The sequence below is a fragment of the Balearica regulorum genome, chromosome 1 (assembly GCF_011004875.1).
Source record: "Balearica regulorum gibbericeps isolate bBalReg1 chromosome 1, bBalReg1.pri, whole genome shotgun sequence".
In the NCBI taxonomy this organism is placed as follows: Eukaryota; Metazoa; Chordata; class Aves; order Gruiformes; family Gruidae; genus Balearica; species Balearica regulorum.
The window spans coordinates 138,140,067-138,165,432 of record NC_046184.1 but is presented as its reverse complement, the minus strand read 5'-3'; the positions used below and the strand labels follow the sequence as shown (position 1 = coordinate 138,165,432).

At 39.8% G+C, this 25,366-nt stretch overlaps 1 protein-coding gene across 4 annotated transcripts in view; it reads left to right on the top strand.

Moving 5' to 3' along the window:
- The window catches only part of TBL1X (transducin beta like 1 X-linked), a 204,880-nt gene that overhangs the window by 102,059 nt on the left and 77,455 nt on the right, over positions 1-25,366 (top strand). For 3 of the 4 annotated variants that reach the window (XM_075776666.1, XM_075776651.1, XM_075776659.1), the window contains one exon: positions 7,392-7,499. The gene's annotated coding sequence lies outside the window, so the exon portion shown is untranslated. Of the gene's footprint in view, positions 1-7,391; positions 7,500-25,366 lie in introns of those variants that run through there. The other variant, XM_075776674.1, reaches the window with a different exon arrangement.

Here is a 25,366-nt window from a genome sequence, read left to right as displayed (position 1 = left end):
TGGCTTGAGAAATATTATTAGTAGAATGGGTCCATAGTACCAGCGATTCAGTCATCTGTCAGCCTGATAAATGGATTAGTGTAAGAGGTGTTCCAGTGGGGAAATGCAGCCCATAGGGCTTCCAGCTAATTATATTTAAGTTGTTTAGTACTGCTGGGAAGCAGCATCCAGGCAATTACTGAAAGCTTTGATGCAGTGTGCACTATTAGAGTGTGTGTTCAGAAACTCATTACCCTTTCGTGCTTGTGTTGGATGGATTCTAGGAAGCTGACATGAAACAGAGAGCAGGAATCAATAACTAGAAAGACATTTTAGTTAGCTTCTGATCCATTTCCTGATTCAGCAGCTTCTAGCCTACAGTGTTTCATACAATTGTTGTAATGTAAGGGGAAACGGCAACTTAAATACATTAATTACCATATATATGCATCTGGTTACAGTGGTGTGTAGCTGGAGTTCCACCCAAGATGAAGTTACAAAAGGTCCTTTGGGGACAAGCCGCTCCCCAGATTCCCTGTGGCATGTCCAAAGTGCCCGCCATCTCTCTTCCTACTAAGTTGATTGTAGCCGTTTCTCCTAAAGCCTGACCTTGCAACGGTTATTTATGCCTCCGCAACATCAAGATTATATTACCACAGTGCCCATCATACCCCACCTTCAAAATTTCTTGGAAACTGCAGCTAATCCAAAATGAAGCTGACGATATTGGCTACACATATTAAACTGTCTTTGCCGCAGGCTGCAATTCACATTCCCAATGCACCTCAAGAAAACTCTACACACTCTGCATCGTCCAGATGTGGGAAACAGCAAATCCTTTCACGTGCTGCTCTGCACTTGGGTACCTCCAAGGTGTCCGTGATGAAAGCAATGCGGAATTTGCACAAAGACTTGAAAGTTCATTTCTTAGGTTAGAATGACAGATCTACTCGGGGAAAAAGTTACATGAATTAAACTAAATTGTGTGGTTTTTCTTTTTAAGCTTGCACTTACTTTTAAATTGCTTAATGGTGATTGTTAGGGCAATGCCGAGGAGACTACATTTCTTCTTTTCTGTTTCTTACGCTTTTGCCTGAGGTAGAGCTAAATAGACAAACGAGGGGATTACAGTTCAGTGCTTCTGAAGGGGATAATTCTTTCCCACCTACCTGCAGTATCACAGATTTAATAATTAAGTGCTTTTCTTTGTGTTTCCATCACAACAGTCCTAGGCATGCTGGGCTTTCTGTTTCGTGTTTTTTAAAGTTCAACAGAAATCTCATGAGTTACTATCAAGAGAGAAGTATTTTTTTTTAATCTGGACTTGTTAATTAGAAAAATAGCATTCAGTTTGCCTGAGGGCTGCCAAAATAAAAGTTATGCTATTTGATGTGTGTATATCTTTCTAATAAAAAAAAAATCAGAATTGCTGTGTTGTAGGCCACAGCACCCTTGAATCTGTGTACTGTGAAAAAAGATCCTCTTATAGTACAAGGCATTTTCAGTATTGGTACCTGCCTTGGTTACTGACAGCTAAGCTTTCCATAAATTCGTCATTATTGCTGAAAGTACCAGCCTATCAAATAATGGTTGGTAGCTCGTGTATCTCCTGCCTCTGAAACTGTTATGCACAATAGAGAAAATATCTGCTACATTGAAATGCACAGCTGAAGCAGAAAAAGACTAAAGGTGTTGAAGCGTCCATGGAGGCAAAGCGCTGGCTGTGGTAGGTAATTCTGAGAGTCCATGTTGTAACTGTGGCTTCCAGTCTGGCTGTAAGACTGGTTGTATTGAGTTACTATCCGGGATGCTAGGAGCTAATTAATCTTTGGAGGAGCCTGCAGAAAAGGAGTGGCAGGATATAGCCAAATTAATGAGACCATGCTTCCGAAATTCTTCATTTCATGATGTCCACTAGCTTTGAGAGAATTGGTTAAGAGAAAACATGAAAAGAGTTTCCACTTGCAGTTTTGTGTACCCTCGAGACACTTGCATCGAAGTGGCAGCCCAGGCTCTGTGAGCCGCACCTGAACTACTTTGGGGAGAAGCTCTCAAGTCTAAGTATTTTAAGTTTTTCTGGGAAGACAGGTTGTTTCTGAGGGGTTTTTTTTTGTTGCTTTGGCTCAGATTTTACCATGGGAAGACTTTCTGCACTAGTACTGTAATGAATATTTATTTGAAAGTTGACTCTGACTCATGACTTTGCTGCCTTCATCGAATCTGAGCATTTGTCTATGGTAGATTTAAAATAAAAGAAACTCTCCTAACTTCCTTTAGACGCAGCGGCTATGGGGGAAAGATAGATACATAAGTGTCTAGAGATGAAATTTTTTATCATAGCAAGCCATTAAATAATATTTGTTTACTCTACAAGACCTGAGGGCAAATACATCAATACGCAGGCATTGTGTGGCTTTTTCTGAACAGAGATTGCAGTTCCAGTACATAGGTACTCTGTGGAAACACGACAGAGAAACCCAGCATGTTGTGGTGTGGTGTGGTGTTGTGTTGTGTTGAAAATGGTGGTCCTGGATTTGGCTCCACGTGAACGCAGTGTTATCCATGGTCCTTGTACAGACTAATTGTTGTGGTTGGTTATACCGCTGTGGATTAGATTTATGCACAACGTTGATCCATAAGGAAATTAAAATCCCAGCACATCAGCAGAAATTTTGTAAATGTTGGAATGTTTTCTTCACTGATTCGTACACTTTTTAGGAATTGCTTTAGAAAATACATTTTAGGTTATTTTTTGCAGGAGGGTGGCATAATCATTGGTGTCCTATTGGAATCTTCCATATAGTCCTGGTTTACTATGAGTATAATCCCCCAGGGGTTGTTTGAAAATATTAAAGCTGTTTATCAATTGGAAAGAAGGAAAAATACTCCTGTTCTGCACTAGGTATCCTGCATTTCTTTCCCAGAGATATAGTGAAATCTCTCAAAAATGCCTCTGTAGTTCAGTGTCTGTTGAAGATGGCCTAGTTATCATTTAAACTCTCCTGTGCCTTTAAAAGCCAGAAAGGAGGCGGATAATAAATTAGTCACCCAATTAAAGGCATTTTGCTATGGAACAACATTAAGAGAAATCTGATGAAACAAAATAGTAATGTCACTGGTTTGGTTTTTCCTCATCTATGTTGTTTAGTAAAAAGAAATCAAATTATTTAGTTGAAACTACGCACAAACAGCATTTAAACATAAATCAGATTGGAAAAAAAATATTTAAGTATCTAAATCTATTTAGAGGGATTTAGTAGGAGTTACAAAAACATCTTCCTAAATGATGTGACTAACTATTCTGAGTTTAAATCAAGAGTAAATCTACTATACCATTTAGGTGTTCTTACCCCTAGCCACGTGCACAATTTCAAGCGCCTCCTATAAATCTGGCCCCCAATTTCAGTTTCCTGACAAGGGTGGGAGGCAACATCCATATTCTTCACTTAAATTTGCACTTCTGATCGAAGCGGGGATTTTTGTATCAACTGTGCCTGCATGGGAGTTGGATGTCCGAGTTTTCCACGGTTTTGCTTCACGGAGGTTGTGTCCGATGGAGCAGCTGGGAGATGAGGAGATTGATAGATGTATTTGCACTGTTTGGCTGACTTGTGTGTTTTCAAAAGTAGTGCAACGTCCAAAGTCAAACTGTGTGTACCAGATTTACAAGTAGTGAAAAATGAATGAAATTTTTTAGCTATTATTTTTGGTTGATATTTAAACATGGTTAAATTTCCTGGCAGCTTAGCAGCCCAAGGCACAGCAACAGCACTAACGCTAGCTAAATTGACACTTCCAATATCTTCCCTTATCTTAGCTTGAGGGATGAAATTTTTAAGGTTGCTAATTGAGAGCAGTTTGGTGTAACGTTTAGGCCATTTCTTGTTCTTAATTCCTTTTCTTCTCCCATTCCCCCTGTTGTGAGAAGCCCGTGCTACTCGTGTGCCCGCAGTAAGGCTGCCATTGTAGGGAGAGAGCTGGGATCGTGGTGCTGCGGGGCCACGGCAGCACCTGCATTTCAGCAGAGGTGCCGAACTGCTCCTCTGACCCACCGAAATACCCCGGTAGGAAGCTTTTTCTGCCCAGAAGGCTTATGGCTTGCAAGGATGGGACTGGCAAGTAGCTAATAACCCGAAGCACCGTTATTCATTGCTCTACGCCTGTGGAGCAGAGGCGCAGATTCAGAGAGCAGCGTTCGTATTGCCTTCGGTCATCTTACTGATGCCCCAAATGACCCGTGTAAAGAGAGCTCCTGCTACCGCTCTCGTGGGACCGAGTCCTTTCAGCTCACGGAGGAAAGAACCAGCTTCCTAAATTAGAAGCTTGAGTATTACTTGTAGCAGAGTTTAGTCCACCTGTCTCTGGAAGGGTGGTTGTAATTCTCTGACTTCACATACGGCCTGAACACGCACCTCCTCTCTCAGTATGGTTATATGTGTTATATGTTATATGGTTATATGGTCAGCGTGGTTATATGTGCATATGTGTCACTAGGTATGGGCTAGCACCAGCAGCTTAGCATGCACAGTGCTCATTGCCTTGCAGCCCTTCAGTTACAAAGCTAGACAATTGTTTCAGATCATAATATACTTAATTTATGACCAGGAAGGGATGACTACATCACCTGATCTCCCTCTCTCCATATTGCAAACTTTGCCTGTCTGTATGAAGCCCAGTAACTTGTACGTGACTACAGGATACCTTGCTTTTTCACTAAAAATCATCTAGAAAAGACCCACTAGACCTTGATACCAACAAATGGAGAATCTCTGCATTCTTCTTTTGATAGCTGCACTAATGGTTAGTCACAGGTGATGAAAAGCATGTGCTTTATTTCTCATTTGAATTTGGTGTCAGCTTCCAGATGCTGATTTGGTTTATGTATTACCCTTCTTTGCTAGATTAACAAGCCAGTTGGTACTTAGTATTTTCTCCCCGTGAAAATTCTTTGGTGCTGTAATCAGGTCATCTGTCTTTTTTTTTTTTTTTTTAATAAACTGTACAAGTTGATCTCTCCAAATATTTCTGCAGCGCTCTAAACATTTTTGCAGCTGTATTCTGTGATCTCTGTTGGGATGCTTTTTCAATTTCTTTCTGAATTGGGGAGACCTTAATCCCATTGTAAGTACTGATAGTTTGTAGTGTTAATGTTACCAGTGAAAGTTTAAAAAACATTTTCTGGTTTTGCATACTGTTTATTGCAAAGCTTATATTAGCACTTATTTCTGTATGAAATTAGATTTTAAGAAACTCCTTTATTGTTGAGTAAAGCCTTATAGATAGGGGCATCTGCTGGCATGTCTGCTAGCATGACAAATTATTACAACCATCCACTTGTATGTTCTCGCCCAATCATAAGGGAAATCTAAGGAACTTTTAAGTGTCACTGACACTTATGGGTAATAAAATAATAATAAATAATATCTTTTAATCTCTAATTTGTCTCTTTCCCCTTGCTTCATTCTTGAAAGTAATTTATTTACTTGGCTCTAGTCTTCACACAAAACCCCTTTTCAGTAGAGAGCCAGTATGAACGCTTTTACCAAACAGTTGCCTGGCAGGGTAACCAAAGCCAGGCTTATCGCAGGATTCGATTAGCTCTCCCAGCCCGTGTTAGCAGTGCTGCCCGTGCTGGTACCTCCTGCCTGCTCTGTAGCAACCTGGGAAGATGAATGGCCTTTAAGTGATCCCATCACTGACAAAAAGCTACCAGTGATCCAGTATAGAAGATTTGTAAACAGCACAAATGAAAACATGGCCCAACCAATTTATGAGTGTGATTATGACAGAATAAATTAAATACAATTTCTTCAATAACAATACTTCCATCTACAGTGCTACAGTATGAGTATCTGGTATTCTACAGTGTCCTTTAAACTCCATGAATCTTGCAGAAGCCTTTAGCACAGACAAGCCAGTTATTTTCCTGGTATTTGTCATCAGAGCAGCCTCAGTATGTGTTAGTTACTGTTGCATAGCATAATTTGAGAGTATTGAATAGAGATAATTTTAATATAATAATACTCTTAACAATTTGCCCATAAGACTTGGAGAAGTTGTAACAGAAAAATCCTGTAATTGTTGCTTGGATTTTCAGATTTTATATTTACATAGAGTTACGCTTCTTAAGTATGTTATATTTTGCATAAACATAACATGGTCCACAGAAAAATGAGATGGGAGTCAATTTGAAAATAAGATTGAGAGGTGACAACAGTCATCTCAGAGTGCCATCTGAGAATTAGCTGGGTAATTACGTAGGTAGCCAGGTAGGTGGAGGTTCATGTGCATTCCGGAGACAAACTCAGAAAAACTATGGACTTCTACCTGAGGTATTGTTAATACTTTGTGGTGCTAAAATAGTCATTTCTTGTCCCTTGCATAGTCATTCACCTCTGATTAGAATAGGTATAACTCTTTCTCAAGTGAGTAGTTGTATTTGGTTAGATGGTGTACTTGTCTCACAGTGATGTAAATGAGAACATGTTGTAGTACTGCAGACTGAGAATTAGAATTGAATTTATGAAAGCTTCTCCTGATGATGTGTTTAAATATGTTATTTATTAAATTGATTATATCATAAAATGATCCTTAATGTATAGGTTTAAAAGCTGTTAGACATTTGTGTGGAAGAGTATAATTAGTTTAAAAAGTCTCCAATGAATATCTCATTTCACTTTACAGCATTTAATTATTAGATTATGTAGACACAACCTGAGCATAAGAGTTAAGGCTTGCAATGCAGGAGTAGGAGGCTAGTCAAGACACATGACGGTCGAATCGCAGAGGTAATAGGAAATAAGGCTTTGCTCATCATGCTCAATGGCAGGCATGGAAGAGTCTGCAAACAGGTTTATTATTGCAGAAGAATGCCAGGCTATCTTTCATGTTTGGTTTTCATAAATATTTTCTTTTAGACTTTCCACGCAAAACATAACAGGAAGATAATTTCTTTGGCCTACTTACTTCTTTTTGCACAGAAGTGACGCTCAATCAGTTCCCACTGGAAGCCTTCTCAGAGAGCACTTCTGTGTCTCGCCCCCCTGCTGTTCTGGGGCAGCGCACTGGCGTTTCAGTCCTGTACTCAGCGGTGGTTCTCGATGAAGTGCTTGCTGATTTTATACTTGACCAAAGAGGCTGAAAATTGTTGATCCAAGCTCAGGGTGTATTAGGATTCTTCCATGTCCCTGAAGAAGTGCAAAGCGCTCGAATGCTGTGAGTCGCTGGGGCTTGCCCTTGCCTCTCTAATTCCTTCTGTGATGGGTGTTGGGTTTTTCCCCTTATGGCCCTGCCAAATGTCCTAACTTGATGCATAGTACCTTGGTAAATGCCAAAAGTGAAAGGAGGCAAATGCTCTTGTTTGATGAGGTGATGCACACTGGCTTGACGGGTACCTCTGTCTCTCATTGCAGCCCCCTCAGCTGTCAGATGCGGTGATCTCCATGGTAACTCCAACCCCCAGACTCCTGACAGCAGCCTGCGAGGAGCAGCATTCAGCAGCTCAAGGGTCTCACGACCAGGTAAGCCAAAAGCAATCTCGCCAAACAGGAGCTTACCTCGGGAACATGGTTTCCCACCCAGCTGCCTTTCACATTTTTCCCTGGTGAAGCCACGCATGCAGCTAGTTCCTACGCATAAACGTGATGATGTACTTCTACCGGTGCTGTCATTTAAGGGTATGGCAGACCAGCTCTCTCAAATAGAGATGTCTGACAAAAAGTCGAGGTTTAATCAGGGTTGGTTTTTCAGCTACAGTTTGAAGAGCCAAAATACAGGACAGCAAAGAAGTACTGTACGATTCCTTAAGTGGCTTCGGTGTTAAGTGATTGCTATGGTAGGAAATAACCCCAAAACACATCAATGCTAAGATCTGTTGTACCACTGCAGCTGCACCGCTGTTGATACTGCCCGGTCACTAACGTTAGGCTCGAGCTCTCTTAGCCTCTTGGAATGGTCTGTAGACATTGTTTCTGTGTTCCTGTAACAGTCATTGGTACTCTGCAGCCTTTTCAAATTGCTGCTGTGCTCTTTTCGCACAGCGACCTTCTAAACCCCTTGCTGTGCTAATAACAGCATGTGGGGCGTTCTGGTTAACATCTTCAGGAGGTACAGAATTCTTCTCCTTTTTTGGCGAATTATGGAGAAAACACCAAGAAAAAACAAGATTTTTGCCATCTTGAGAAAACGATATAGAGGCTGTACAGCTGAATTCACTATTCCAGTATCACTAATGCTGTGAACAAAAGTAGCATCTCTGTTCGTACTCACTTACATGTGTGGGGGTTTTATTACTCTTTAAGTAATAAGGTTTCACTGGCATTTGTATTGAATTGTTTCTGTGCCATGAAGATTGTATTTCTTTTTTAAGTCCTTTTTTTTCTGTGCACTATTTTCTGAGTATTGCCTGCATTCATTCATTCTTTCTTGCTACATAAGTTCACTTGGCTGCCATACATTGTCCCCATCTTACAAAGCAATCCATATTACTCTGAATAACCACTCTGCTACTGTTATTAACCAGTCTGACAGTTTTTGTGCCATAACTGTTACAACAATATTTACTTTTGTACCCTTGATGATACTCTTAGATAATGTTTAGCTAGTATGGGGTGATTTTATTGGGAAGAGTAGTAGAACATTCTTCTTCAATTATGATTTCCTGTTAACAGCTACTATTTTATATCTATATCTTAATCACATTTGATGACACTGATAATGATTTCTTACTCTTGAATGTTGTGTGGCTGTAAGCTAAATGCTGTTCAAAAATCTGCGTGTTTCATCTGTGGAGTAACTTCTATTGACCACAGTTCATAACTTTATCAGATGATTAAATCAAACTTTCTGTTTTACTGAACAAGTTTCTATAAAATGGTGTTGATTGGCATCAGTTTTATTCGTGTCATTTCCCAGTGAATTTATGCTTTATCTGTTTGCTGGTTATTTTGCCTGAGATTAATAATGGCGTAAAGCTCTATAATTACTGAGATCATACCGCTTACCATCTTCAAATACTGGCAGAAAATGCTAGCAGTTTTACTGAATTTCTCTGGTGTTCCAAAATGTATTGAAAATTAGCATCATTGAAATTATACTCTAGCAAACACTTTTAGGACTCTAAGGCACAAATTATCTGGGTGTGCTATTTTAAAGTTGTCTTTTAACATTCATTTTAGTTACTAATGGCCTCCTTATCTGTAAAAACATTTTTTTTCCTACTTACAGGGAAGAAAATATGTATGAGGGTTTTTTGGGTTTTCTGCACAGCATGCTTGTATTCTCTTAAAATATGAGTCAAAAGTTGGAGGCCCTCTGCTTTTCTTGTCTGTTTTTTTTTTTTTTTAGCCCAAAATTTCCTATTTAAATTAATTTCTAGCTGAGTGTGGTGGGTTTTTTTCATGGGTAATGTATATTTCAATCTAATTATACCCTTAACCCAGAATTAGAGTGTGATTTTTGGCCACAGGTTGCCTTTTTTGGACTGTTTAATAGTGGCCTTTGATCCCTGGTGGGAGTGGGGTAGGGAGAGTCCTTCCACATTTTCATCTCTGTACTTTCTCCCAAATGCAGAATTTTCCTCTAGTTTCCGGAGCCAATGAACTTCCATGCTTTTGATTAACTAAACTTTACATGTTGAATGCGCAGGTCCAGAGTGTAATTATCCTTTTGGTATTAGAAAAAGAAAAATTTAGGAGCGCCTGTGTGGTATTTCTGTCTTGCATCTCTCAGATGGATGTCCTTCGTATGTCTTTTCATGTTTTACAAACAGATACTTGCGGAGCTTACGGATACTTACTCAGTTCTCTGATATGCTTGGTGGTTTGCTTTATCTCATGTTACCAACAGTATATCCTCCCAGGATCTGCTAGCGTAATACTTAGATGAATTCAAGATCTTGTCCCCCCTGGCTTATTAGTAATTCTGAGAGATAATGGTGCCAATAATGTAGAGTACCATCTTCTATTTCTTTTTCTCTGGCTCTCCTTTCCCGAAAAGTTAGAAGTACTGGTTTTAGTGTTTTAATTGTGGAGATGTCCCCAACAGCGTAAAGTGATAGCAACTATACAACTTTCTAAAGAAGAGTTTACGGCCTGTCTTGCCCGTTCCCCAACATCTGATTGTTCCCTCCTCTTGGGCATCCCTGTGTGGGGTTGAGTTTGTACTGCGTCTGTTTCTGTTAACACCTCCCAGTTTACTTGAGAAGCTTTTTGCAAGCCCTAGGTCATCCTTATCCAGAGAGTAACCGCATGTCAGTGAGATGAAGCTTATTCCCTAAATATGGCTCCTTCTCACCATGGATGCGAGTTGCTGTTCCAAAGGCCAGAACCTCTCAACTTTTCACCAGATATGTAGCCAGTAATTGATCATCAGTCTTTTTATTTTCCATCCCTCTGAAGTACAGGCAGATCTCCAGGATCTCTTTCGCATTTTCCTTCTGACATGTGCAGCTGGTCTTATGCTAGCCAGAGATTTTGTAACAAGGGGTGATGGTACATGCTTTAGTACTTTTCCATCTCATAGTAGCACTGGGACCTTCCTCTCTGCAAGGGAACGTCTCTCACTAATCTATAGTGAGGGCAGAGCCAATACAGGTAGAAAATGTCATGTTTCTAAGAAAGAAGCTCCAGGAAAATTTCCTATAACTTCCTGGCATCAAATGTTGTAGAAACTCCTTATTGGATTTTGGAGAGTTATTAGGAGGAGTGGTGCAAATCTACTTGGAGAGTTCTGTAACAATTGCTTATCTGAACCAGCATAAGGAAAACCAGAAGCAGAGAAAAACATTAGGACTTTACAGAGTTAGTAATCCTTTTTAGTGGATCTTCTCTTGTGCCTGGGAATGGACTGCAGAAGTTTCGTCAGTCCTGTGTTTTACTAGTTTAGTTGCCCAAGCTAGGCGAACAATTTTTACATTGTAAGTGTCAGACCACTTTAGTACTTTCTACTAGGTACCAAAGGCACCAAAATTATTTCCCTAAGTTAGTAGTGGCTTTTGCAAATCATGGCCAAAATCACCATCAAGACTAATCAAAATCTGTTTTAACAAAATACGGGCATGTTAATTTTGTCCCATGCATTCTTACTGTTATCATTGTTTATTATTGATATGGTGGAGGTAACAATAACAAGAGGCCGACTATATCAAGATCAGGTGTGATACATTGTATGAATGCATAGGGAATTACAGTATCTTGACTAGAAAACCTTGGAGTGTAAAAAGCAAGATGAAACAGAGAGATGAGGCAAAATTAGATGTGACAACATGCAGAATTGGGGGAGCTCAGTTAGAAATAGTAGGAGCACGCACATGATACCTGGGAAGAAACAGATCACCCTTTACTAGATTGATGTTTATTGTATGAATTAGTTAGTTTGAATTTAAGAACAAGATGGATAGGATGTAAGTGGAAGATTATTTCAAACTGTCAGCTGATACGCTGAACAGGTTTCTGTGTTGAAGGGGCTTGGAATGTCACGGTTTGAGAAAGTCACAAATGAAATGTGATAGTGCGGGTTGTGGCTGGTTTTGGTAGAAGTGCACAGGGACAGATTAACATAAGAAAATGTTCAATATTCTTTTTGAAATACATTTCCAGAGCATTATTTTTTCAGCAACATTTCAGAAGCATTCATTTGGTATGATTGAAGAGAATGTTTCATTATATATAGGTCAGCATTAAGATGGTTGATTTTGATGAAATGCGACTCTTCTTTTTACAAGAACATTGCATTTTATACAAGGAGAGTAAAAGAAACTATCATCAAAGAGTTGGCTTGCAAGTGCATGAATTTGAGAAGTATTATACCTGTGCACACTTGTTCCTTAACATCTTTTATAATTTTTTCACAATTAGTGATTACTAATGGTTTGTTTTAATTTATTTAGAACTTTATCAATGGTATTGCATGGGCAGAGAGAGAAGTTTTCTGTATGGTAACAACAGATGCTGTTGGCACTAGATCCCACCAAATCATTTCATTCGTCAGTTAGATGTATGAACTAGAAAAATCAAACTACTTTTAAACAATATCTTTTACAACATAGTTCTTGGGTTTAGTTAATAAACTGTGTATTGATTTTGATTTCTAAAATTATTTTCCAAGTGTTGTCAACAAATAATATGGCACCTGTGGGCCTACATATGAACTATTCCCTTTGACTCCTCAGCATTCATTATTCATAGTGTGTGGTTATTCCTAAAAGTCACCTGGCATTGTGTCTGTTCACGAAAAATAGTGAACTGTTGTCATATTATTTTTACAAATAAGCATATTTTAAAATGACATAAAAATAAACATTCTTTAAATTTGCAGCTGTTTCAAGGCTAAGGCAGAGTTTTATTTCTATATTCCCTGATACTTCTCTTGCTACTTGGTGAATCATAGTTAACTGAACTCTGGTATTATTCATTAAATATGACTTAATCAGTATTTTTTGACCTTTCAGCCAAGTCAGAAGAAAGTATATCCAGCTAGAAAAGGAAATTGTATATTAGGTAACAAATTTTATGCCTTTACATTGTGCTGGAGAGATGAGGAAACTACTATTCTAGTCATGGCCAACTTCTGAGATACTTGCTTTGAGCCTGCCTTTTATACGGTAGCATTTTAAACTAATGCTAGTAGAATGAGATTATTGCACTTTTTTTTTCTTTTTTTTTTTTTTTAATTTTTTTTTCTTCACCCCAGCTAAGCTTCCAAGAAAGGTTTTTTCTATGATAGTGAAGAGAGGCTTGAGGATGCTAGCATTCCAAAATAAGATGGTAAAATACATTATCCTTTGATTTTTAAACTAAGCTGGTGATTTTTTAAGGCATAACTCAGACTTTTTAGGACTGAGCTGTGACAATCCTGTGTTCTCTGTCCTTTGATTTGCAGAGCGCATTAGGATACCACATTCACTGTGCCCGTCACTTAAAAGTGCTAGTAATAGATACGCAGAGTGGAGAAAGACAATTTTTGTTGTAATCGTTAATAAGTTTATATTTAGCTTACCTAGAGTGCCAGATTAAGTGATAGGTGTGAATGAAATCTGTTTTTGAAATCTGCTGCTGCTGAGAAGTGTGGGAGCTGCCACAGGGTGGGTGAGAGTAGAGCTCTGTATTGCCCAAAACTGCTCCTGTGAGTTTTATCAGCAGAGACACAGACTGCACACAGGGCAAATGGTTCTTCTTCACCCACCTGAAGTCTGCTCAACCTGTCTGGGCAGAACTGCAGAAACTTGCTCAGGTCAGCAAATCCGGGTTAGGCTGCAGCACCCTTGGAAAATTCAGGTATGTCCTTGTACACGTACCATGCAAACCCTGTGCGTGTAGCACATTTCAGGGGTGTAGTGTCTTCTGCAAATTACCTGTAACAAGGGGCTGTGTATGTGCAGTAAATCTGCTGCTCCCCAAACAGAATTAGGAGAGTCTCCCTCTGAAGAAGAATACGTTTTAACGGTTGGTTCACTTGAAGCTTGTGTTTTAAAACAAGCAGAGGCAAGCAGCTGCAGCACACTCAATTCTACATTGGTGCAACAGTTTGTGCGGTATTTCTCAAAATAGTCTTTGGATTGACTTGGGCAAAGCCCATTCCCTTTGAATAACCCATACTGCATTCAGACCTTCACACGTGAGGTGGCTTCCCAGGGCTGTATAGTGTTGTATCTTCTCCTAATGAGTATTTCAAGAGATTGGGTTAATATGGCTGTTACCTACTTAGAAAATACATGGGGAACAGGAAAGACACTCTTCCAAACAGTATATCTGTTGTAATAAAACAAAGTGGATTTATAATTTTTGTTACATCTGAGATGGTTAATGTTTATATATTGGTTACTCTGTGGGCTACAATGTAAATTAGCAAGCATCCCAAATCTCTGTAACATGAATTGTGTTTATCATCAACTTAAATCCGTTTAAATAAGTTTAGTTCAACTGATGCATGCACAAATTAATTTGCCTTTTATCTAGCCTGTTTCCAGTCCTAATAAACAGAATAATCAATCATAGAAGCCGCCTTCTATAACATGATTGTATATTCCTGATCAAGGAAATGTAAAATAATTTCTCTAATCCCTACTCAGTTCCCCCATAATCAAGGTCCCTGGATATAATGATTCATCTTAATCATTTTTACATTTCTTGACGGAAAACGGAAAAAAACCCACCCTTTTTTTTAGTTTGTGTGTTTAAAGATTGATTACATTCAACATTGTAAAACTAATTTAAAAGTACAAGATATTTTTGATTCTCCACAACACAGAAAAGATACCAGTCTGACTCTGAGAATTCTACATAAACAAAAAGGCAACGATACCATGTTTTCAAGTCTTTTGATATATATTCATCCTTACTAGTAATAGCTGGTCTGAGGCCACTGGCACCTTTCTTACTGATTCCAAGGAGTCTAAGACTTTGGTTAGACATTTTCTCTCTCTGTTGAAATATAAAGTGCCAAGCAAAACCTGAGGTTAGCTTCATGGAAGATACTAGAAAAAAACCCAACAAAACAATTAAAGCTTTAGGTTACTGCTTGAGAGCCTCCTTAATAGATTAGCTACATCACGTACCTTATTCCCACATGGAACTGGAACTGGCCTACAGATGAAATAATACTTTTATGCTGAACTATTTACATTATATATTGTCTATGATTTTTTAATTGTATACACATACATAGTATACCACATATTAAATAACTTTAGATAGGCAGTTATGAAAAATGTATAATATGTGAAAGATCAACTTACAATTTGTTTACAGTAGTAATTTACAGCTGCTGAGCTGTAGTGTTTCAGTATTTTAATAGTGTTTTACAGCTTACCTTTACGAACCAATTCTTCTTTTTGCTATTGCAAAAGGTATCAAGGCAAACTTGTGTTCTATCCAGAATCGAATGTTCAGAATGTGTCCCATTAAGTGTAGTTGACAAGATTAGAAAAACAACAATCTGTCCTTAGAAGTATTCCTACTATACTAGTTAATGACAGATGCTAGACTGCTGGTTCAGAAATACTGTTCCAGATCAAGGTATTGCAAGGACTTGCTTCCAAATGGTATTAAATGCATCTTGAGCAGTCAAATGCTGCTTCTGGTATTTTAGCTTAAGGATGCTGCTGCTGTTTCTGCCTCTTCTTCAGCTCCATGCTGATAGCAAAACAAAATTAGTTTGGAGAAATCTTGGTGTAATTCTAGTGTGGCTGCTGGCTTTTATACAGGAATTGAATCATATTGCCCATATAACTCAAACTAGACTTTAAACATGCTAATCATCTTGCCTTATTATTAATAAAGTTCAATGTTAAAGACTTGCTTAATGTTAGAATATCTTCTTATGTCTGTAGAGAAATGAAATGCAGAAAATATGCTTATTTGTCCTTTGAGCTTTCAAGTTACGAGCTTTGTTCCAAAAAAGATTTGACATGAATACGTTTTGACATTGAGATGAGTCTTTTCCTCTATATTAAAAATTCAGCATCATCATGCAAAAAACAATAATCCTTGTACTGGCACAAAAGAAGGGTTCAGTACACCTTTTTGAATAAACATTGTAATTTGGCCTTAAGCAAAATAGTATCTCTGTGTTACTTATGTGACATTACATTCCATGAATACAGATATTAAATATCTTTGGTCATTTGAGGCTTAATCATTTGCTTCAAAATGTTTGTTGACCTCAAATGTAAATTAATCCCATGTTTTTAAAATGTATTACTTTAGGTTTTAGCACAATAACCTCCTTTCACACTGCCAGTTTCATGATTTTTTTGCAAATTCTTTATTTTTTGAGCCAAAAGTTCAGCTGTGATAAAAATATGACTAAGGCTAAACTTGTGTCTGATATGTTAGGAGGTCTTTCCAGCCATGTTTTCCCAAAACATTGCTTCAGACCTTTTCAGATTATACAATATCATTCCAATATTTTTGTTAATTTCCTTGATTATAACAACTCTAGCTTTACATCAAAGTATTTGTCATAGTGGGATGATTCTGTTTTAAACAATTTGAGTTGATAAATCTCTATTTAGTAGTAAACTGGAGAAGCCGTTTTCTCTTTTTATGTATGCATTTGCTCTATAGATATTGATAGATCTTTGCAAATTATCTGCTTAAGAGTAAGCCCAAATATTTTGAATTCATCCTAATTAGATAATGGAAATGTGTTATTATATACAGTCTTTACAAGCTGAAAGAGTAAAAATTCTCCCCATAAATAGATGTCTAAAATTATGCAAAGATCATTAAAGAAAAACAGTAACAATATGAGTTTTTAATAAATATCCCAAGGTCAGACCAGCAAAAGTCAAGGAAGCAAGCTATCCATCATGACATGGATCTGAGAACTGTGCTCCAAGGGATGGGAAGGGGATCAGTAGAAGCAGTGGGTCAGGGCGGTTGAGTGGAAGGGGAGGAAAGAACGGGAGGCTGGAGCCTAGGGATGCTATGAGTTTCTCCACTCTGTAGATGCTTGATTAGCTAGTGCAGCCAAAAAACAAAAATGAGGGAAAACTTGGTATCTGTCCGAGGTAGATTAAGCCTGTGGTTATTGCCTGTTACCAATTTTGTGATAGGTATAAATACAAATTTGCCAACTGTTTTCCTTTTTTTTTTTTTTTGGATAAACTAACCATCTTTCTTTCCTTTATATTAGCTTTTCCATCAGTGTCAATAATTAGAGAATTTACAAAGTCTCTTTACATAGAATTTCCATTTCTCTTGTGGTGCTTATTTCAGTCATTCCCCAAAGGTTTCACGGTGCCGTGTAACTCAGAGCTCTCTCTTCGTACTCTGGTTGCCTGTCCTGTAATCAGTGTTTGCTCTCACCTTGCATACAGCACTGTGACTAAAGAGTATCTAACTTTGCTGGAGGGTTTTTGAAGTCTAGCCTCTTTGCATACGTTCTTCTCTTGACTCTTAAGTTGGTTTTGGTTTAGGATTTCACAGGAGAGCGAATATTAAGAACTCATTGGTAGGTGATGGTCTGCATCATTGTGTTATGTTTTGCGTTCCTAAAATTTTGACAGAAATATGTGGGAGACAAATGAAATTGCATTTGTATTGATTTAAACCATTGTTGCTATGCAGTGGAAGAATTACGTATCCCTTTGAAAGAGAGAGCAAAATAGGAGTGGCCTTGTTTTTAAAGGGATGGAGGAAATAAAATTTCAGGTACTGTGGGATGTTCGTTACTACTGGAGTTTATTTGTTGATGAAGTATTTTAGGTATATGGGGTTTGCTGTAGCTTTGTCCCAGTTGCTCTAGTTGACCCTTAAACTCAGCCCCAGGGCTTGTGTACATAATTTTAATTATACTTTTCAGTAGATTTAGAGAGAGTTTACACAGCAGATTTTATTCATCAAGTGGTTTCTTGGTGTTCTAGAAACTTGCATCGTTCTTTTTATTGTAGTTATTTGGAGAAGTTACAAGAAGCTTGAAATGGGGGATTTAGCTAAAAACTTTGCGAAGACAGCAGATCTCAAGCTCTCTCCTATGAAGGTGTTACCTTGGAAGGCAGATGCAGAGCTGTTTACCACAGTCAGACGTGATCACTCCGTTCTAAATTAAATCTACCTGTGATGGTTAGCAGGGAGCTAATCAAATCACTTGCACTATTGGATCTGGTCCCGTCGCCTTTCATTATCAAAGCTCATTTAAACTGCTTTAAACTAGAACTGAACTGATAAAAGAGATAAATTCGTGCATCTGTGATCACATTTTCCTACTCCTGTATTTTGTATTATCTGAGCCTGAAGAGTGGGCATAAAACCAATGACAATTTATTGTATGCTATATCTTGTCAGCTGAACAGTTCTATTAGTTTAGCCACTCTCAGTTTTGTGTTGAACAATGCAGAATAGGTTTTGGTTACCTTGTAGAGTTTTTAACTGATACAGCACATACAAATTAATATTCCACCCTTAGAAATTACCTCCTTTCCTTCTGGATCACGGGCAATATGTAAAAAGTTATTTGGTCATTGCTTTAAAAGCACAGTGACTTTTTTTCCCCCTTAGTAATTTCAGTTTAACAGTTGAAAACAACAGTGATTTCCTTGTGGATGGTGTGTAATCTCACATAATTAATAGGCTTTTCAGTCCAGTATTGGAATAAAACCAGTCAATGTTATGCTCCCCTCATCCCTATTTGTATTACACCCAATTGGCATGGTAAAAGTAGACAGACCTGGGAGCAAAAAGGAACTGGGCTATCAGTAGAATTCTTCTGAACCTCTTACTTCCTATGCATTTTATAAAAACTATAATTAGTAGTTTTGGTTTGCTCATCAGCAGCATTTGATTGTCTGTAATCCTCCAGTTTGAATTCTGTTCTTTGCGTCCGTGCCATCTGCGTTACCTTTGATCTGGCAACTAAGGAAATTAGCCCATTGAAGGCCAGATAGCCACTGGGACTTGACTCCTGATTGGTTTTGCAGGCATTTTGAATGCTTTTTCATCTAATTAGTAAACCACTACTTAAATTAGGCCCACCAAGCTGAAATGGAGGTAAAAGGATGTGGTCAAGACTTAAAAACAAGATGTGGTTACTTACTGTATGCAGTGCAGATGTGACTGGATTTTGCAGCACCCCAGGGCTCGGGGAAGGGATGACAGGGTGCACAGTTTTTTCCAAGTCAGTTTAAACAACAACTGAAGTTATTTACCTCTTGGAACTGGCAGAACAGCTGAAGTATTTCGGAATACGTAAAGATATGGGAAGGGGAAGCAATGGAAAACTGAGATTTTGTGCTTTGCTTAATGACGGACCGTCTTTTGAAATGTTAGAATTGAGTGTTGAACCTACTGAAATAAACTGAAACCTACTGAAATTACTCCCCTCACGTTGAAAGGGTATTTCATTATGTTAAAGGCTAAATTATGCCTTCTCATTTGCGTGCAGATTCTGGAAAGTAAGAGCGTGGCTTGTAGCTCAGATATCTTTCATACATGAGTATCTTCACCGTATACGGAGAACTGGTGCTGCTGCATATTTGCGCGTTTGACTGTTAGCCGGAGTCCGTGCTGACGAAAGACGGGCAGGTGTAACCTGCCCTCCCTGTGCAACACTCCGGTGGTTGAATAAGTTTTGGTCGATTACAGCTGTTCGTATCTATGTATGGCAACACTACTGCAAAAGGGGGTATTGGGGTATTGCCCCTAAAGATCTGAGGTAATTTTATTTTGAGACATCTTATTAGCAGTGGTGTGTAAAAAAAAATAATGTCTGTGGGTTGACTTTTCATGCGTCAAAGTCAGTTTTATCCCCGTTGACTATGGGAATAATATGAAAAGCAACATAAAATCCCAAGTCCATAGTGCCATCTGTTCAAATATCTTTGTTGGCCATACAGCAAGAAGTGCAAAACCTCTCCAGCGGGGCTGCGGCGCTGTGCTAGTTCTACCCGACCGTGGCTGAGCTCCTCGCGGTGGAGATCTTCCCACCCCATCGGTGGCCTGCAGCCTCCTGGGGTCACCCGACAGAGGCAGCCGGAACATCCTGGCCTTTCTGCTTTCGGCCACTGGGCATTCATAGGGCTTCCAGTAAGGGACAAATTGCAGGGCAGATGAATACAATTATTGTATGGTTGGACTCGATGATGTTAAAGGTCTTTTTCAACCTAAATGGTTCTACAATTGTATGTACTACTTCTAGCTCCAGCCCTTCTACTGCCTATATAACCTGGCACAACTGAGTTTGAATTTTTGGGTATTTTTTTTATGTTACAAATATTTCCAGATTTAACCATTCACTCTTCTAATGGTACCAGTAAAAAAGTGACTGATACCAAAAAGAGGCAGATGACAGTGATCATCTTCTTTCTTTTTCTTTTTTTTTTTTTAATGACAGTTATCTAATTAATTTTACTTGGTGTAGAGGAAGTCAGGTGTTGATTTCAGCAGATACTGTAAATGTTGCCAAGTTTAGTCAACTGTTTAGTCAACTGTGTCTTGGAAAAAGGCAAAGTTTCAGCCACCCCAGTGTAAATATAACCTTCCTTCCGAATACCCCAAACCCTGAGGGGAAATAGGGAAATTCTAAAAGCATAACAAAGAAATGATAAAAGACAAAAATAATCGTGGGAGGTGACATAAGAAAGAGTGAGCTGAGAAAGTGGAGTAATCCCTTGTTATTTGTGCACTTACATGTAGACCCCTGCATCCCTCCTCTTCTTCCTTGTAAAGTGTGCCTCCGTTAGCCCTGCAAGAGGTGAGGTTCTGCAGGTACCGCAGGACCACTGTCATGCCCCTGCTTCACTTGAGAGCCATCAAGTCTCATCCTTTACTTTAGTAACTCCTGTGGGTTTAGTCGAGAGCTTTAACCGCAAGTTCTTCGGGAAAGACGCTTTGCCTTTGCATCTCCTGTCAGAGGGACTTGCCACATTGAGCAGTGGTTAAAAAATAACTACTAATGCCAGTGATGAAAACAAGGGCAGCAAAAAGGCAAGGATGTGTGTTTCTGCAGTTGCTGAAAAATGGGTTATACTTTTAGCACTTCATTTTCTTCCACTAAGAAAGTGCTTCTGCTTTTATTCTGTTGCTTTTCTGGAAGATGAACAGAGGGAATATGGAGATAAGCAATTGTAAAGGGAGTTTTTAGTTGTCTAAGTACATGCACAAATTAGATTTCCCCTCCCCTGCTTCTTCTGGATATCTGCCAATTAATAATTTGAATTAACAGGAAGCTGGAAGGCTGGGAGTGTGACGAAATTCAATCAACCTTGAATTCAAAGTCAGGGTTGTTACTATGGTGATGGTGATGTATCTTGAAGGGAATTTTTAAAGTGAAGATGTGTGGTGGTTTATATCCTTTGATAAGGTTTGCATTATCATCTTGTTTTTCGTTTCAATTTTTATGTAAATTTTGTCCAGCTAAAAAGCACAAAACACCTGTGAGGTGGATGAATCCTACGTAAACTATTATAAAGCACTTTACAGTGCGCTATAAGTAAAAAGATTAAGTTGTATTTCCCAAGATTGCAGAGTTGGAATTGAGGCTCAGTTGTAATCTTCAGGAATCAGTCTTCAGCTTAAACTGCTTAATTTCTCTCATAATTTTGAATTAGAAAACATACTTCATTAGGATAATATAGAGCAAGCTTGAAATACTTTCTCTTAATTTCAGTGTTCAAATGATGGTTTTATTCACAAGCATGTTGTGGTTCCAAATAAATGTAGTAATTTTCAGTACTACAGGCGTTTTTCTTGCTCTGGCACAAAAATGGTTTAGGGATTATACAAGACAAAGCGTAAGACTTCATGGCAAAGGATTTTATCTCTGAATAATACTGTTTTCCTCTATGGGTGCAGGTGGCTGTTCCTCAGTTTTGGGATAGTTCTGAGGTTGTAAGGCAAGGGGGATTGTATAGGATATGAAAACTAATATATGTCTTTTTCACATATGTTTTTAAGCTAATATAAACAGACTTCAACAATTCGTAATTAATCGCTGGATTAACCATGGATTCCATTTACCATCTGACTCGAACTACATTATTTAAGCTGGTAGCTAAATAGAGATTGTAACATGTGTGTTGAGTTTGTGTGGCAAGGTTTTGGTAGCGGGGGGGGCTACAGGGGTGGCTTCTGTGAGAAGCTGCCAGAAGCTTCCCCTCTGTCTGACAGAGCCAATGCCAGCCGGCTCCAAGACAGACCCGCTGCTGGCCAAGGCCAAGCCAATCAGCGCCTCTGGGATAAGATATTTAAGAAAGAGAAAAAACACTTAGAGCTTTTGCAGCCGGAGAGAGGAGTGAGAAGATGTAAGAAACTCTGCAGACACCCAGGTCAGTGCAGAAGGAGGGGGAGGAGGTGCTCCAGGCGCCGGAGCAGAGATTCCCCTGCAGCCCGTGGTGAAGACCATGGTGAAGCAGGCTGTCCCCCTGCAGCCCATGGAGGAAGGATGAGGGGGTGTAGAGATTCCACCTGCAGCCCGTGGAGGACCCCATGCCGGAGCAGGTGGAGACACCTGAAGGAGGCTGTGGCCTGTGGGAAGCCCGCGCTGGAGCAAGCTCCTGGCAGGACCTGTGGATCCGTGGAGAGAGGAGCCCACGCCAGAGCAGGTTTGCTGGCAGGGCTTGTGACCCCATGGGGGACCCATGCTGGAGCAGTTTGCTCCTGAAGGTCTGCACCCCGTGGGGGAAACCCACGCTGGAGCAGTTTGTGAAGGACTGTAGCCCATGGGAAGGACTCATGTTGGAGAAGGTCGTGAAGGACTGTCTCCCGTGAGAGGGACTCCACGCTGGAGCAGGGGAACAATGAGAGGAGTCCTCCCCCTGAGGATGAAGAAGCGGCAGAAACACCATGTGATGAACTGACTGTAACCCCCATTCCCGTCCCCCTGTGCCGCTGAGGGGGGAGGAGGTTGAAGCCGGGAGTGAAGTTGAGCCTGGGAAGATGGGAGGGGTGGGGGGAGGTGTTTTAAGATTTGATTTTATTTTATTTCTCATTCCTCTACTCTGTTTTGCTTAGTAATAAATTAGATGAATTCCCTCTCTCAGTTCAGTCTGTTTTGCTTGTGACGATAATTAGTGAGTGATCTCTCCCTGTCCTTATCTTGACCCATAAGCTTTTTTGTTGTACTTTTTTCTCCCCTGTCTAATGAAAGAGGGGAGTGATAGAGCAGCTCTGGTGGGCACCTGGCCCTCCGCCAGGGTCAACCCACCACAACATGCCAGTGAAATTCTTCCTAAAACGGGATTTTTCACTTTAGTAAAGTAGTGAAAAATATTTGTGTGTGCGCATAGGTCTCTTAATATAAGACACAGTTTTGCACTTTAATTGCTAGGTAGGAGTTACACAGGCATTGCTGCCTCTGCACCGCGTTCACACTGGTGCAGAGGCATTTTCAGTGGCAGGACTGGGGCTGTAGTGTGGAGAACCATGGCAGGAGTATTTTCTGCTGCCAGATGACGCCTCCATTGCATCATTCACCTACCAAAGCCACCTTACCTCTCCTGACTGAAGCTGACAAAACACCCCTTTCAGGTGTAAATCAAGGTCACAAAACAAATCTGCCCAACATCCTGGGTTTTATCCATTTGTTTTTATCAATTGCTGCTGTTCATATTGAAGTAGCATCTAATGTAGCGCTCAGACTTACCAGCTGAGGGGTGAGACCAGGGGCTGCAGGATGCTAATCCCCAGCTGATACGGACTGGATGCTTGTCACAGCACCTTGTCCTGAGCCCAGGGCAGGTGAAGCTCTGGCATAGCCTGCTCCCACAGTTTGTGAGCCGGGGGGTGTCCCCGCACACTGGGGTCCTTCCCTGCCCGCACTGCAGACTTCTGCCCAAAGTGGCTGAGAGCTCAGGAGAAAGAGCGAAGCTCTGGAGCGAGACCCACGTCTCCTTCCAGGCTGCAAGTCAGGGTGCACCTAAAGCACATGCCTGGGGACTTCATTCTCCTTCAGCCCTGATCTCTGTAGCTAAGCCAACCAAACAAAAATGTGTCTGTGGTTCCAGTAATAGTCTGTTGCCATGTTTACGGGCACAATTCAGCTGTCCAAGAGTAGTATTTTTTCTTTTAGATTGTTCAGGGGCATTTATTTTCCTTAGTTTTGAGGTCAGAGAGATTAATGCGTGACTGTATTGAGTACCAGACTTGCTTTTAAACCTGTAGAGAGTTTTGAACATGAGGAAGGAAAATGTCAATTCTCTGTCAAAAGTACAGACCAAGGAGTTTAATACTGGAAAGTGTAATTTGAACTTCAGGCACCCAGAGCAGAGTTTTTCCTTGAGTCCCTAATGGAGAGAAAAAACATGAAGTTTGTTGTAACACTCTACTAAAATTATGAAGTTGTTCCAAGTGAGAGAAGAAAGGCACATTCCATCCTTTATGTTGTGTGTCCTGTGGCTTTATGCATACCGTCACTTTTTCATTATATTTCCAGCTCCATAAAATGTTTCTCATGTTCTATATATAAAGCTATTTGAAACCAGCATGCCATTCATCATCATCAACAACAACTTTTCTTTAAGTTGTTGCAAGTTGATGTGCCCAGAAGTGGGGCAGAATATGAAAACCAGTCTAGCAAGTGCTTGGAATAGCACTTTTTTGTTATTTGCTGGCTTAGTTACAAGTCCAAGTCCGTGAGCTTTTTCGGTCGTGTGTCAATACCCCTCGTTGATGTGTAGTTTGGTTTCAGTTATGGCCTGGAGCTACACAGTAATGAGCCAAAAAGGGCACTTGAGGCACCAGAGAGACTCTTCAAATTCTTCCCCTGTAACTCATATTCTCGGGCAGATAAACAGTCCTCTCCACTTTTGTACAGCAGGCCCCACCTTCTCTGTGGTCTCCAAAACTACAGTCGTGCTTTGCTGTGCTTTAGGGTCTCAGTAGTGTGGAAGGAGCCTTCAGAGGCTATAAGCATCTTGACTGCATCCAAGTTGTTGGTTTTTGCATGGACTAACACCATTTATGTCCATTTAGATGAATTGCTGTACAGGTGGTAAGTTACCCATTTTGTTAAGCAGCAATCTATATGAATAAGTGGTTATCCTCAGAAAGGAATGAATTTTGTGGCATGTTTCTGTTGAGTTTCCTAGAGGTAGTTGGTTGGTATGTTTCAATCATATAGTTTTAATAATGGTGAAGTCCAAATATTGAATCTGGACTTTTTTTTCCGTACTAGTTCCAAGACTATGTGAAGACAGCCTCAAGGGAATCTTTTGGAAGAGTTTATTCAGCAACGCTGAATATCGATAGTATCTCCAATATAATTTCAGAAATGGGTAATACTGCTGAGTGTTCACTCTCAAAATACGGAGCTGGGGTCAAAAGTACCAATCGACTCCTGAATGCAAATGGCTTGTCACATTTCCCTTCGAAAGCAGCAGAAAACTAGAATGAACTGAAACTGGAGGCAGTATATTTTTTATGACACAAATTGAACTCCTGCCAATAACAAATGCCAAGGTACCTTGTGAAAATAAAATGATACAGTGCTAGCTAAAGTGCACGGCATAACTATGAATAGATGTACCCACGTGCACAACACGGCTCCTACGTTTCTTTGCTTGGAGAGAGCAGTTTCACATGCACCAAGGTCGCCAGAGTGGTTGTATCCTGCAAAGCTCATGTCATGCATGAAAGTACATAAAGACCATCTGGGAACTATAAAAATAGCCTGTCCTGACTAGATGATTTGTGTGGTGGCCAAGGACTGATATGCTCATTCAGGAAATGGCAAAACAGTGTCAAGCTTGTTGGGAAATAACCAGGCTCCTTTTCTTCCTTGGGAGTGGCCTGGTATCTCATGGAATGAAATCCACAAGGAGACTTTGGACCACACGGTTTCTGAATGCCCTGAAGGAGACCGTGTGAAGTGGTTCAGTGCAGGCAGTGGAAATGTTAAGACTCTTCTTAATATTTTAAGATTTCAGGTTTGGTATTTCTGAAACATCGAGAGC